The following is a 16,810-nucleotide window of genomic DNA, read 5'->3' on the forward strand; positions in this document are numbered from 1 at the left end:
TTTTTCCTTTCGTTTGATTGATGTTTTTCTAGTTTGCCCCTTTCATAATGCAGTTTGCCCCGCTCATAATTCAATTTGCCCCGCTGTTTTTCTAGTTTGCCCCGCTCATAATGCAGTTTGCCCCGCTGTTTTTCTAGTTTGCCCCGCTCATAATTCGTTTGCCCCGTTGTTTTTCTAGTTTGCCCCGTTGTTTTTCTAGTTTATCCAGCTCATACTTAAGTTTGCCACGTTATTTTTCTAGTTTGCCCCGCTCATATTTCAGTTTGCCTTACTGTTTTTCTAGTTTGCCTCGCTTATAATTCAGTTTGCCTCGCTGTTTTTCTAATTTGTCTTGCTCATATTTCAGTTTGCCCCGCTGTTTTTCTAGTTTGCCCTGCTCATATTTCAGTTTGTCATGCTCATAATTCAGTTTGTCCCGCTGTTTTTCTAGTTTGCCCCGCTCATATTTCAGTTTGCCCCGTTCATATTTAAGTTTGCCCCGCTGTTTTTCTAGTTTGTCTTCCTCATATTTCAGTTTGCCCTGCTGTTTTTTTAGTTTGCCCCGCTCATAATTCAGTTTGTCCCGCTCATATTTCAGTTTGCCCCGTTGTTTTTCTAGTTTGCTCTGCTCATAATGCAGTTTCCCCTGCTATTTTTCTAGTTTGCTTCGCTCATACTTCAGCTTGTCCCGCTGTTTTTCTAGTTTGCCCTACTCATATTTCAGTTTGCCCCGCTCAGGTGGTAGACCCTTAGGAGTTTCAACACCCGGTCAAGCGTTCTAGTATCCGTAGGTGGTGAAATTCCACTAGTGTGAGTGTGTGGGGGTGTGTGTTCATGTTTCCCCTGCTAAATTTCATGTTTCCCTCGATCAATTTTCTAATTTGCCCCACTCAATGTTTTCTCAAAGCGATCGTTTTTTATATATCGCAATGGAGAATTCCATCGTTTATAGTTGAAAAGAAGAGTCAAAAGAGGTTTTCCAATATGATGGAATATTAGAAAATAACTAGGTTGGTTGACTAAATTAGCTTCTCCTACCCCAAAATTATATGTGGTAAGTTAAGTAAATCATCCTAGTTTAGGAGATATGCTTGTTAAATAAATAGACAACGAAATGAATTAAAAGATAGAAAATTATTTTTATATACTTATATATACATATTTACATAATTATGTATTAGAGAAAAATGTAAGGGGGAAAAAGTTTTCCATGTAAAAAATAAATTAAAAAAAATTAAAAATAAAAAGAGAAAAAAGTGTATAGCATTATAGTTATGGCTACGGTTTATATTCGTAGCCATAGGCCAAGCTCGGCCAAGCTCTAACCCGGTCGACCGGGTCCTAGCCCGATCGACCCCAACTCACTGGCTTCTTTTCTTTTGTTTTTTTTTTTTTTCCCTTTGTAATCCTCACTGAATTTTGTGGGTCTCATTATGAGCTATATGTTATATCCAAACCGTTCATCTATTTGACGAACTCATATTAAGGCTTGAGATGAAAAATAAGACAGATCTAGCTAGCAAGGGGACCACACTGTAAAAGGCAGTGGGGAATTGAACCAATACCATTGAAACCCTTTTAGGGGTTACAGAAGTTTTGGATCATTATGAAATTTGTTTTTCCTTTCCGTACAGGACTTTGTGACCCTATGAATGAACTTAGACGGAGAGGATTTCTCACAAACATCACAGTGGGCCCCACCTGAGTTCCCATCGCCGGACCGTCGTCAGCGCTCGTCTCTGCATGCCTGCACGAGGAAGGCAGGGGTATTTTCGTCCTCAAATTCGGTGTCCGTACGAGGAGGTCTCGGTGCGTATGTTAAGTTTGTATTGCTTCGTAAAAACCACTGGATAAAAGGTGGGGTCCACAGTCGTAAATTTCTGAAAAAAGAAGAAGCAAATAATACGACAATAAGATTTAAAATCCGAAGAAATTAGAATATGAAGCTAATGCGGTCCGATGCTAGGTGGGGCCTACCATGACGTTCGGTAGGAATCCACCCAGTCCATCCGTTTTGCTGGCTTATGTTAGAATACTTGTTAAAATATGAGGCGGATCCAAAACTCAAGTGGGCGACATGACAAGAAAAAGTGAGAGAAGGAAATGTCTACCATTGAAACCTTCTTCAGTCCACAGTGATGTTTACATGCCATCCAAACCGTTCATTAGGTCATCCAGCTCAAAACCTAAAATATTACCCACCCTGATATGAAACTTATGTACCCCTGTAAATGTTTCAACAGTAGACATTCAATCGTCCTTTTTTTTTCCTATGGCGTGGCCTACTTAGGGTTTGGATCTGCCACAGTTTTGGACTCATGTTTTAAGATGAGCTGTAAAACAGATGGACGGAGTGGATTACTAACAAACATTACAGTGAGCCCCGCTTAGCTTCGGATCTGCAGGAATCGAGTCATAGGCAATCGGTGCAGAATTTATTCGAAATGTCGTACGGTTGGGACGGATTTCCTGCGAAAGCTTTTCGCTGGAACTTCCTGCGCTGGAAATATAGTTGGGGCCCACCGTGATGTTTGTGATAAATCCACTCCGTCCATCCGTTTTCTGAGATATTTGACAAGAGGCCAAAAATTAACCGTATCCAATACTCAAGTGAGCCTAAAATGTGAGTATTGAACGCAGACAGTTGAAATATTCGTGGGGCCACGGGAGTTTTAAATTAGGCTAATATTTGTGTTTTCAGTTCATCCCAGTAGGAATGACGTTATTAACGGTATGGATGGCATGTAAACATCACTTTCTACCTCAGAGAGTTTTCAACGGTAGAAATTTTCCTACTCACCTTTTCCTCTGGTGCGGCCCACTTGAGTCTTGGATCCTTTTCACTTTTGGTCTCAAGTCCTAAAATGGGCTCAGAAAACAGATCTACGGTGTGGATTTTTCAAAAACATCACGATGTTCCCCACCCAAGTTCCCAGCGCTGGAAGTTCCTGCGAAAGGCTTTCGCAGGAAATCCGCGTCCAACCGCCTCCCATTTTCCACGGGGCTGGCTTCGGTCAATCTTGAGATCCACCCAGGTTGGTGGATCCCTGACTGTGGAGCCCACCGTGATATATTTTCCTTACATCCACGCTGTCTATCCGTTTTGAAAGATCATCTTAGTGCCTGATCCGAAAAATGAAGCAGATTCAAATCGCAGGTGGATCACACCACAAGAAACAGTGGTGATTGACCTTTAAAAACTTCTTATGGGCCACAAGTTTTGGATCAAGCTGATATTTGCATGTTCCCTTCATCCAGTTATTTGTGACCTCTTCAACAGGGTGAATTGCAAATAAACGTTCCGGTGGACCCTCAGACGTTTTTAAAGGTGAGTATTCAATCACTATTGTTTCATGTGTTTCATGTGGTGTGGTCAACCTATGATTTGGATCTGCTTCATAATTGGTCAAAATGTCCTAAATTTAGCTTTTAAAACAGATGGACGGAGTGGATATAAGGTAAATATATCATGGTAGGCCTCACATTCAGGGATAAACTGACCTCAGTGGATTCAGGGATCCATTTAAGCCAGCCCCTTTTCCACAGCCCAGATTATTCAAAGTCTCGGAAGTAGGCCCCACAGAGTCCCTTCTTCCTGGCAGGGGCAGGATGCAGTCCGCATTCATTTTCCATGGACTCAGATTATTCTCAATCTCGTAGGGTGGGCCCCACACATCCCCTCCCTTCCTGCGCAGCGGTTCCGTACCCGCTTGTCCGAAATCTGCAACAGTAGCGTTTTCCACGCCGTTAGGCTCGACCTTGCGTCTAAATTCTCAATTATACCATCGTAAGAGCCGAGTTTCCAGGGTGATCTATTATAAAAAATGATTAAAATATCCGGTGACAAGATGGACAAAATGCCAAAGAGCACACATGGACGGAACGTATCACTTTGTGATACAGGATATTCATTCGGAGAACTATGGAAGCACACGGATACCAATCAAGCAAAGAACTATACCAATTTCCCTCGTGCAGGACACCCAATCCATGCAAATGTGGGCCACATCATGATGAAGATCACGTGAGGGAAAAAATCAGGATGGTCCACTGGGACACAACACCTATCTACAAGGTGTTTGGACTCTGTGGGCCCCACCGTGATGTATGTGTTTTATCCAGGTTATTTTAGGGCATGAGTCCAAAATTGGAGTATATCCAAGTTCGAAGTGGACCACGCCACCGGAAAATAGTGAAAAAACCGTGGAGATAATGACATCGACCATTGAAACCTTGTTGGGGCCAATATAATATTTATTTGTCATCTAATACCTTGATAAGGTCACAAAAATGTAGATGAATGGAAAACACAAAATCAGCTTAATCCAAAAACTTCCATGGCCCCAACAAGTTTTCAATGACAGGCATTCAATGCCCACTGTTTCCTGTAGTGTGGTCCACCTTAGCTTCGACAACAGCTGCTGGACTAATTTAAAATATAGGCACAGCTCGTCTAATCTAATGTGGTGGATCCACTGTAATTTTCAAAGGACTTGATCTCCATGGTCTGGTCCATCTCTTGCATGATTTTGATGGCCTACGTACATGACACAGTCGTAGGAAAGACGTGCGGCCATAATAATTCATGTACAGTGCCTATGCCTCATCATTTCTACAAGTGGGTCCTTGATTAAGTAATCCAGTCCATTGGTCCGGTCGGCCCCACTATGCATGGTCCACACCAGGAAAATCTCCTCTTCGGGATAAGCATGGTTTTTCAAGTTTCCGCTTGCAGATGGACGGTTAAAAATGAGTAAAAAGATCCACATGCAACTGGAGAAAAAGGTCAACATTCGTGGCTAGGACCTTCCACAAGTACAATATCCAAGCCGTCCATTCGAAGGATACCACTATGTAGATTCCTCATCCCAAGAATCGGATCGGTCTAGTAGTCAGGTGGCCCACAATTAACTGAACAAATACACGGTTGTGAAAAAATCGACCCAAGTTCTCTAACCTACCCTCTTATTTCTAATATTATCACACCCCTTTTCCACAAGAGCATCTATATGGTGAGGTCCACATGATGGATGGCTTGGATTGAACCTTGGATCATTCACACACTACTCTCTTGTAGAAAATTTAAGGATCATACCTTAAAATGATCTGACAAAAGCGATGAACGGCATGGATAAAACACTTACATCACGATGGGCCCCACAGAGCCCTACCCGGACGGATTACCGTATGGGTGGGGCTAGGACGCAATCCGTGTCTAGGAAGGTATTGTGTGCGAGGACGCGGATTGGATACTGACAGGTTGGCTACTGAAGTGACGTCACCAACTTCTGTGGGCCCCACCATGATGTATGTGTTGTATCAACACCGTCCATACATTTGGAGAGACCATTTTAGAGCATGGTCCAAAGAACGAGGCAGATCCAAGGTTGGGGTGGACCCCACCACAGAAAACAGTGATGAGAGTGACGCCCACCGTTGAAACCTTCTGAAGGTCCACCATGATGTTTATTTGAGATCCCACCTATTCATGTGTTAAAGCAGACATGAAAGAAGGGAAACACAAATATTAGCTTGATCGAAAACTTTTGTGGCCCTTAGAACTTTTTAACGATGGGCGTCACTCTCCCCACTAGTTTTTTTTTTTTTTTGTGGTGGGGTCCTCTCGAGCTTTGGATCTGATTCATTTTTTGGATCATGTCCTAATATGATCTCTGTTAAGACTCAAATATTGCATAATTTTCGCCATTTATATCTTGGTTTTATGAACATAAATCATCTTAATATTCTATTTTACTTATGTATGTGTTGCAAGGTGAATTTAAAAGCTTGGATTGAAAAAGGTGTTAAAAAGTAAGAATTTGATGCTCAAATTCACCAAGGCAATGGATGGATCTTAGGAGATCAAGATTGAAGAATTCACATGCCAAAGATCCAAGAAAACCAAGCGAGGAATGAAGAGAATCGAAGATTTGAAGTGAAGAATCCTGAAATCGTCCTAAAAAAGTGTATTTTGAAGCTGTGAAGTTTATTTTGGAAAACTGCGCAGCAGGAAGTCTGTTTTAAACGAACTATGCAGCGAGAAGTCTATTTTGAGAAAATACGTATATTTGAGGCGTTTTCTAGGGTTTTCAACTTTGTACGAAGTTTGGAGTTCCCTACTTATAAATAGGGCCTCCTAGGGCATTCTAAAGCATCATTAGAAGCATTCAAGAGCAATATTTAGGGTTTTTTTTAAAGAGTTTTTAGTTTTATTAAAGCTTTATAAGTTGTTTCTTTCCTTTTAGATCTTTTTTATTTGCAATTTTTCTTCTTTCTTTCTTGTTGCTTTTTATTTCTGCAATTTAATTATGTTTTTCTAAGTTCCCTCTAGCCCAAGCTAGAAGGGAAGCACATGGGTTTAATATTTCTTTAAATTATGATGATTGATTGTTTTAATGATGAGAATAATGGTGTATGCATATTATCTATTATTTAGGTTTTGTTTTTATCCTCTTCTAAGATCCATATGTTTCCATCATATGAGATTTACATTGATGGATAGGCTTACCCTAGATTAATCAGATTTCTTAGATAGGAGATGTTTTCAACCTGTTATATTTCTTTGATATTCATTATCCTATAAATATTGAATACTTAAAATCACTGACGCTTGAGAATATATGTCAATGGTGCAAATCTATTATTTTCTAATCTTTTATATCATTTATTAAAATATTTAAAGTGTTTTATTTTCCGATTAGGCTGACCATAGTGCTCAGATCCTAGTTGTGTTATCCAAGTCATCATGATTTTGGAACATTAACCTATGTGTGGAACTTTGAAGCTTGGGTGTTTTTTATTCAATTGAATTACATCCATTCAAAAATCCAAAAATCAAATCATCAGTTTAGTTTTTATTACTTAGTTTGTTTTGCATTTGATTTTTTCCTTCTCGCAATTCATCTCCCTGTGGGATCGACCCTGTATTCACAGGATATTACTTATGAACCTCTGCACTTGGAGGCAAGCAATCAAGTTTTTGGCGCCGTTGCCGGGGAGAGACTGAGATAGATCAGATCTGTGCAAGATAGCTAAGGTAAGTTTTCTTCTAAACCCTCCAGATTTTCTGTAGATTTTTTTTATTTTTTTTTCTTCTTTTCTTTTTCTTTGAAAATAAATTCAGTTGGGTCTTTCAAGCACTAACTATGACATAAGGTTGCCCTGCTTGGGATTTTATCACCCAAGTGCTATGGTTGTCCTATAGTTGCTGTTTGATCACAAAGATCATCCACTGAATCTATTTTCCATATTAGCATAGTTTAATTTCTGCATTAGTTTTACTTTTATTTATTTATTTATTTATTTATTTTGCTTTGTGGACTGAACCCTCATGGTCGGCTCTGCCACCTGGGTTGTTGATTTATTTTGCTTTGTGGACTGAACCCTCATGGTCGGCTCTGCCGCCTGGGTTGTTGATTTATTTTTTATTTTTATTTTAAGTATCATACTTGCGATTTGAATTAGTGGTATTTGTTGTGTGGTGTGGATGGTTTATGTCCCGTTGGAGTAGGGATCAAAACAATCGACTCTCCTCTGAAGGGGGACTAGTTCCAGGCCTTGATCATTCACTTAGAAGAGGCACTCAATATCACTTGGATTCCATGGCAGACCCAATTGATAATCCAAATCCAAATCTGCCAAATCCAACTATAAATCAAAATAATCCTCCTCTTGAGGATGAAAATGAAGTTCATAGGAATGTGTTAAACCAACCACGGACTTTACGTGAACATTTATACCCTGAGAGATCAACTTTACCATCTTGTATAGTGTTCCCTGCTCACACAGGGAACATTGTTTTTAAACCAGGTGTGATTCAATTAATTCCTAAATTTCATGGCTTAGATTCTGAAAGCCCCTACTTGCACCTCAAGGACTTTGAGGAAGTAATTGCAACGTTACAAGTAAACAATGGCAATAGGGATGTACTTAAGCTTAGGTTATTCTCATTTTCTCTAAAGGATCGGGCCAAAGCATGGCTCAACTCTCTAAGACCTAATACCATCACTTCATGGCAAGCCTTAAGTAGAGAGTTTTTGAAAAAGTTCTTTCCCGAGCACAAAACAAATGCACTAAAACAAGAAATCATGTCATTCTCCCAAAAGGGGAATGAACTATTTTTTCAAGCTTGGGAGCGCTTCAAAGACATTCTAATTACTTGTCCACATCATGGTTATGAACCATGGCACGTGATTGATGCTTTCCGAAAGGGGCTCACCATGGATACCCGTCAGTTCATAGAGATGATGTGTGGTGGAACCTTCCTTGATAAAGATCATAATGAGGCTTGGGATTTTCTAGATATGTTAGCAGAGAATACTCAGACATGGGATGTTTCTGCTAAATCAGACCAAACTAGACCCATTCCTAGAGAGAAAGCGGGAATGTATGTCCTAAGAGAGGAAGACGACCTTAATGCAAAATTCGCTGCATTGGCTAGAAAGGTCGAAGCTTTGAAAATTAGGAAGATTGATATGGTTAAAGCAAACACTTCCTTAGGTAATTTTTGTAGCATTTGTGGTGGTACAGACCATGACACAAAGGATTGTCCAATAATCTCAGTTGTACAAAATATCACGCATGAGCATGAGCATGCAAATGCTATAAATAACTACCAAAGGTTAGTTATGCAACCAATGGGAAACACGTATAATCCAAATTGGCGTAACCATCTTAATCTTAGTTGGAGGAATGAACCACAAATTAATGCGCCTAATGCACCTCAAATGCCTCCACAAAACAACTTCTTTGGTGCATCTAACAATGCACCATATGTGCCCCTGTCAAAGCAATCATTTGTGGATGATGCATTGACCACATTTATGAACTCTCAAGCTTAAATGAATCAGTCTCTAATCTAATCAAATTAGGAATTAAAAAAGTCATGGCTATGATTGAGACTCAACTAAATGCTAGGGAAAAAGGCATCCTTCCTTCTTGACCTGTGCCAAACCCTAGAAACACATATTTCATTGGAGACTCAAATCCAAGTGAGATACATCATGAATAAGCTAAGACCATCATTACCTTGAGAAGTGGAAAAGAGGTCGATAACAAGATAATGCAACCGATAGAAATACCGAAATGTGAGCCACCATCTCAAGAGAATGATGAACCGGCTACGCTTCAAGAGCCGCAAAAACAAAAGGATAAAGAGACTAAGTCATATGAGCCTCCAGTTCTGTTCCCATCTAAACTTCGAAATTCGACTGTCCCCATGAAATATCATGAGGTGTTGGATGTGCTCCAAAAGGTTGCTATTAATATTTCTCTACTTGATGTCATTAGACAAATTCCATCATATGTTAAATATCTCAAGGACTTGTGCACTGTAAAGAGAAAATTAAATGTGCACAAAAAGGCCTTCCTTACTGAGAAAGTGAGCGATATCATTCAATAAAGGGTTGTACCCAAATACAAAGACCCGGGAAGTCCCACTATTCCTTGTATTATTGGGAATTTTCAAATTGAACATGCTTTGTTAGATTTGGGTGCAAGTGTCAACTTAGTACCTTATTCGGTTTACAAACAAATGGGGTTAGGCGAGCTTAAACCAACCACGATTACACTCCAACTCGCTGACCGCTCTATTAAGGTACCAAGGGGAATTTTAGAGGACGTGCTAGTCCAAGTGGAGAAATTCTACTTCCCCGTGGATTTTATTGTACTAGACACTGAACCATGTGTAAATGCTAGCGCTCAAGTTCCCATCATTTTAGGCCGCCCATTCCTAGCAACTTCAAATGCAATCATAAATTGCAGGAATGGAATGATGAACTTGTCTTTTGGTAACATGACTCTAGAGCTAAATATTTTCAATCTATGTAAGCAGCCCATTGATAATAATGAGATCCATGAGTTGAATTTCATGGACTGCTTGATAGAAGAAGAGGAATTAGAACCTAGTCTGACTGATGAATTGATTCAAGTCATTGGAGACTTGAAAAATTCTGATTTAGAAAAAGTGCTTGCTGAAATTTCTGATGATAATGAGAGCACTACCACTCAGGACATTGGTATGTGCCAATGGAGACCGCGCACTCAAATCCTATCTATCGAGGACTTGCAACCTCTACCATCACCAACTAATGTTCCAAAGCTTGATTTAAAACCACTGCCAAATGAGCTTAAGTATGTATACTTAGGTGAAAATAAAACTTATCCTGTGGTGATCTCTTCATTTTTAGAGAAGGATCAAGAGATTAAATTGTTGAAAGTTCTAAGGGACCACAAAGGAGCCTTGGGCTGGACCATTTCTGACATCAAGGGTATAAGCCCTTCCATTTGCACCCATCGGATCCACCTCGATGATGACGCCAAACCAATTAGACAACCTCAAAGGCGTCTCAATCCAAACATGATGGAAGTTGTAAAAAATGAGGTGATCAAATTATTGGATGTGGGAATCATCTACCCAATATCCGATAGTGTTTGGGTGAGTCCAACTCAAGTAGTCCCAAAGAAATCTGGAATAACTATTGTGCAGAATTCTAATAATGAAATCATACCAACACGTGTCACCACTGGTTGGCGTGTTTGCATTGACTATAGAAAATTGAACCAAGTCACAAAGAAGGACCATTTCCCTCTACCATTCATTGATCAAGTTTTAGAGAGGGTAGCAGGTCACTCCTTCTATAGTTTTCTTGATGGATATTCTAGATATAACCAAATAGAGATGGCCCTGGAAAACCAAGAGAAAACCACGTTCACTTATCGATTTGGCATGTTTGCTTTCAAACGGATGCCATTTGGATTGTGTAACGCCCCAGCAACTTTCCAACGGTGTATGTTAAGTATCTTTTCAAATACGATTGGGAAGTTTCTTGAGGTTTTCATGGACGACTTCTCTGTATTTGGGAGTAGTTTTGAGGAATGCCTCAACAATTTATCTCTTGTCTTGTCTAGGTGTGAAGAGAAACACCTTGTCTTAAATTAGGAGAAATGTCATTTTATGATTCAAAAGGGAATTATTTTGGGACATGTTATCTCCAAAAATGGAATCGAGGTATATCGCTCAAAACTCAACATTATATCTAATCTACATATCTCCCGAACTGTTAGAGATATTAGATTACTTATAGGGCACGCTGGTTTTTATAGAAGATTCATTAAGGACTTTAGTGTCATTACTAGACCCTTGACTAATCTTCTTCAAAAGGATGTTCCATTTAAGTGGACAGATGAGTGTGCAAGTGCCTTTAATAAAATTAAATCATCCCTTACCACTGCACCTATCATGCGTCCACCAGATTGGACACTTCCTTTTGAACTAATGTGCGATGCAAGTGATTATGCCATAGGGGCTGTTTTGGGCCAAAGGAAAGATAAACGGCCCTACGTTATTCACTATGTGAGTAGAACTCTAAACTCGGCCCAAGTGAACTACTCAACAACTGAAAAAGAGTTACTTGCAGTAGTTTTTGCTTTGGATAAGTTTAGGTCCTACTTGCTGGGATCCAAAGTGGTCATTTTCACGGACCACTCGGCTTTGAAATATTTGTTATCTAAGAAAGATGCAAAGCCGAGACTTTTGAGATGGATCCTCCTACTCCAAGAATTTGAATTAGAGATAAAAGATAAGAAAGGAGTAGAAAACGTAGTGGCCGATCACCTTTCTAGATTGGTGTTAGATGATTCCACTGAGGAGATACATATCCAGGACACTTTCCCTGATGAACAATTATTTGCGATCTCTAAATTACCTTGGTATGCGGATATAGTGAACTATCTTGTAACGGGAAAAATGCCATATCATTGGAAGTTACAAGATAGGAAGCGTTTTGAAACCGAGGTTAGGAACTTCTTCTGGGATGACCCGTATTTATATAAATATGGGACTGATCAAATTTTTAGACGTTGTGTCCCAGAGGATGAAGTTCGAAGTGTTATTTCTTTTTGTCACATGGAAGCATGTGGTGGCCATTTTTCTGCTAAGAAAACCACTGCAAAAATCCTGCAATGTGGTTTTTACTGGCCCACCATGTTTAAAGACACCCATGCTTTCTGTGTTGCTTGTGATAGATGTCAAAGGTTGGGAAGAGTGTCCCGACGCAACATGATGCCTTTATCCCCAATTTTACCATTGGAGATTTTTGATTGTTGGGGTATTGATTTTATGGGTCCATTTCCATCTTCTTTTGGATTTCTTTATATATTGGTTGGTGTGGACTATGTTTCAAAGTGGATTGAGGCAGTTCCAAGTAGGACCAATGACAACAAAGTGGTCATACGATTCCTCAAGGAAAATATTTTTGCTAGATTTGGAACTCCAAAGGCCATCATTAGTGATGGCGGGTCTCACTTTTGCAATAGAACATTTGAGGCTTTGATGAAGAAATATGGCATCAAGCATAAAGTGAGCACCCCATACCACCCACAAACGAGTGGGCAAGCTGAGATTTCTAATCGGGAAATCAAACATATTTTAGAGAAAACTATAAGGCCGGATAGGAAGGATTGGTCCCTCAGACCATCCGACGCTTTATGGGCTTATAGGACTGCTTATAAGACCCCGATTGGAATGTCTCCATACAGATTGGTGTATGGGAAGGCTTGCCACTTGCCTGTGGAATTGGAACATAAAGCCTACTGGGCAATAAAAAAATTAAACTTTGATATGGATCAAGCAAGTGGACAAAGGAAATTAGAGTTAAATGAATTAGAGGAGTTGAGGAGAGACTCCTATGAAAATTCTAAAATCTACAAAGAGAGGACCAAAGCTTTTCATGACAAAAATATCCTGAGGAAGAATTTTGAACCTCAGCAAAAGGTCCTATTGTACAATTCCCGTCTCCAGTTCTTTCCGGGAAAGTTAAGATCAAGATGGACAGGCCCCTTCATTGTGAAGAATGTTTATACTCATGGGGCTGTTGAAATTGAGAATCCACGTAATGGCAATGTGTACAAGGTTAATGGTCAGAGATTGAAGCCTTATGTGGAAAACTTTCATTTAGGAGAGGAGTCCGTCCCTCTTCATGAGCCAGAATATTTAGAATGATGCTCCTGGTCTGACGGAGCATTTGTGTAGGATTTGTATCATATTCAATTTTTTTAGTATCACATAACAGGTGAGTTTTTCATGGCAGGTACTATCCACCATTTCTTTTATTTTTATTGTTCTCTACATTACATTATCATTACATTGGGGATAATGTAGATTTTAGGTTGGGGTGTGTGGATAGTCATCCATGTGTAAGTTTTTTTTAGGTTGGGGTGTGTGGATAGTCATCCATGTGTAAGTTTTTTTTTTTTTTTTTTTTGGGAGTTTCAGTTTATTTTATTATTATTTTTATTATTTTTAGGTTTCAGTTAGGTTTAAGTTTATTTTTTTTAGGTTTATGAAAAAAAAAATTCAACATTTTCAAAATAATATTTTTTATATACAAGAATGTGAACATGATATTTTGCGAATTCCAAAGGCAAATTTAATACCTAATCTAGGTTGATAGTAGTCAGAAATCTGACAACTGAAAATTATAAACTTGAGTTCAATTATCTAATCACTAGTTTAAAGTGAGTTGTAATTTGATGTACTGAATTCACAATACACCCTAGCTAACTAAGTGAGGAATATGATATGTGAACTAAAATAACAACTTTTGATTCAAACAAGGTTGAATGAACTAGTACCATTGATATATGTTTAAAAGAGAGAATATTAAAGGAAAAAAAAAAGAGAGTGATGGAAAAAAAGAAATTTTTATTATAGAGCATGAATGCAATGACCATAACAATCGTGTCAGTAATCCGGAGTAAGAATACCTAAGTATCCATTACTGTTACCATTACAAGTACGATACCTTAGGTTATGAAGCAAACCCGATGGGAATCTTCATCTAAGGGTGGTCTATAATAATGAGGATATGATGATAAAAGAAGAAATGTCATAAAAAAATGAGATAACTAGAGATTTCATATTCTTGGGATGATTGAAAGGAGTTAGGATAGGGAACATGCATATTTCTCAAAGTTAGACTAGTGTCACGAAGCACCTAAGGATATTGGGTTATAACTATTCTAAATTTTGATTAGGTCTCTGAACTCAAGGATGTAATGGATTAAAAAATTAAGATTCTAGCTAACTTCATATCTAGGGTAAGTATTGTTTTGGAATTCATATGATTAATGGAGGCATAATTGTATAAATTTTATAGTGTTGAAATATTTTTCTTATTTTCAATGTTTGTGGGTAACATTTCTGGAAACCCTCACGAGACTATAACTCGTCCACTAGGGGAAACCTAGGGGTTTAAAGGCTTGTTGCATATGCTAAATGCAATCGAGATTACTTGCGAAAGTGGTGTAGTTAGAATTTTGTTTTCATTTTAATTTTGTTTCTAGAATTATTATTTTTCTTATTTTTATTTTTCTTCGCTTATTTTGCTCGGGACTAGCAAAATGCTGGTTGGGGGGTGTGTTAAGACTCAAATATTGCATAATTTTCGCCATTTATATCTTGGTTTTATGAACATAAATCATCTTAATATTCTATTTTACTCATGTATGTGTTGCAAGGTGAATTTAAAAGCTTGGATTGAAAAAGGTGTTAAAAAGTAAGAATTTGATGCTCAAATTCACCAAGGCAATGGATGGATCTTAGGAGATCAAGATTGAAGAATTCACATGCCAAAGATCCAAGAAAACCAAGCGAGGAATGAAGAGAATCGAAGATTTGAAGTGAAGAATCCTGAAATCGTCCTAAAAAAGTGTATTTTGAAGCTGTGAAGTTTATTTTGGAAAACTGCGCAGCAGGAAGTCTGTTTTAAACGAACTATGCAGCGAGAAGTCTATTTTGAGAAAATACGTATATTTGAGGCGTTTTCTAGGGTTTTCAACTTTGTACGAAGTTTGGAGTTCCCTACTTATAAATAGGGCCTCCTAGGGCATTCTAAAGCATCATTAGAAGCATTCAAGAGCAATATTTAGGGTTTTTTTAAAGAGTTTTTAGTTTTATTAAAGCTTTATAAGTTGTTTCTTTCCTTTTAGATCTTTTTTTATTTGCAATTTTTCTTCTTTCTTTCTTGTTGCTTTTTATTTCTGCAATTTAATTATGTTTTTCTAAGTTCCCTCTAGCCCAAGCTAGAAGGGAAGCACATGGGTTTAATATTTCTTTAAATTATGATGATTGATTGTTTTAATGATGAGAATAATGGTGTATGCATATTATCTATTATTTAGGTTTTGTTTTTATCCTCTTGTAAGATCCATATGTTTCCATCATATGAGATTTACATTGATGGATAGGCTTACCCTAGATTAATCAGATTTCCTAGATAGGAGATGTTCTCAACCTGTTATATTTCTTTGATATTCATTATCCTATAAATATTGAATACTTAAAATCACTGACGCTTGAGAATATATGTCAATGGTGCAAATCTATTATTTTCTAATCTTTTATATCATTTATTAAAATATTTAAAGTGTTTTATTTTCCGATTAGGCTGACCATAGTGCTCAGATCCTAGTTGTGTTATCCAAGTCAACATGATTTTGGAACATTAATCTATGTGTGGAACTTTGAAGCTTGGGTGTTTTTTTTTATTCAATTGAATTACATCCATTCAAAAATCCAAAAATTAAATCATCAGTTTAGTTTTTATTACTTAGTTTGTTTTGCATTTGATTTTTTCCTTCTCGCAATTCATCTCCCTGTGGGATCGACCCTGTATTCACAGGATATTACTTATGAACCTCTGCACTTGGAGGCAAGCAATCAATCTCTCCAAATGGATGGACGGTGTAGATATAAAACATACATCATGGTGTGGCCCACATAACTTGGTGACGTCACTTCAGTAGGAGTCTCGCTACTTAACCTGTCGCTGGCTAATCCGCATCCTTGTGTGCGAAGGAAGTGGATTGGCTGGTGTTCCACTCACACCACTGATGTGGCTGGTGGGTTGACGTCACCAAGTTTCGTGGGTCCCATCACGAGGTATGAGTTATATCCAAACGGTCCGTCCGCTTGGTGAGCTAGTCTTAGTACTTAAGCCGAAAAATAAGACAGATCTAAAAACTAATTGGCCTACACTGTAAAAAGCGGTGGGCTGGGGGATCGAACGCCTACCATTGAAACCCTTTTGGGGGTCACATAAATCATGGATTAATATGATATTTTTTTTTCTCTTCATTTAGGTCTATGTGACCTGATGAACAGATTGGATGGAAAGTAAATGTTATGGGGGGCCCTACAAATGTTTTAACGGTGAGAATCACGCCCATAGTTAAAAACTTCTCGAGGGCCACAAGTTTTGGATGAAATAGATATTTTTGTTTTCTCATCGCCCAAGTATGTGTGATCTAACAAACAGGTTAGATGCATGGCAAATAAACATTACAGTGGGCTTAGGAAGTTTTTAAAGACCGGTGTTTAATCACAACTGTTTTCTGTGGTGATGTCTATTTGGGACTTGGTTATACTTTGTTATTGGGCTCATGATTGGAAACGATCGGAAAAATTAGATGGACAACATGGATTAAACACATACATTATGATCAATCCAAAGAGCACCATCCAATATCTTCCTAGCTGTGTACAACATGCAATTCTTGTGAGATTGTGAAAATCTTGGAGGGCGAGTCATTATTTTGCAAACTCTCTCATTCTCACGGCTATTGAATCCTAGCCGATGACTGTAATCTAACAGCTCATATAGAAGCTTGCATTAAAGCTCCGTGCGGCCTTGTGCGCAGGAGACCGGGACTATATATATGTGTATATATATATATATATATATATATATATATATATATATATAGAGAGAGAGAGAGAGAGAGAGAGAGAGAGAGAGAGAGAGAGAGAGAGAGAGAGAGAGAGAGTCATGCT

General features: G+C 38.5%; 1 non-coding gene across 1 annotated transcript; it reads right to left on the minus strand.

The window, feature by feature from the left end:
* Positions 1 to 8,048: 8,048 nt before the first annotated feature.
* On the minus strand, positions 8,049 to 8,155 carry LOC131254548 (small nucleolar RNA R71). The gene has a single exon (XR_009175666.1). It is a non-coding gene; the product is annotated as a small nucleolar RNA R71 (small nucleolar RNA).
* Between the last annotated feature and the right edge of the window lie 8,655 nt (positions 8,156 to 16,810).

Source organism: Magnolia sinica, chromosome 8 (assembly GCF_029962835.1).
Source record: "Magnolia sinica isolate HGM2019 chromosome 8, MsV1, whole genome shotgun sequence".
Taxonomy (NCBI): domain Eukaryota; kingdom Viridiplantae; phylum Streptophyta; class Magnoliopsida; order Magnoliales; family Magnoliaceae; genus Magnolia; species Magnolia sinica.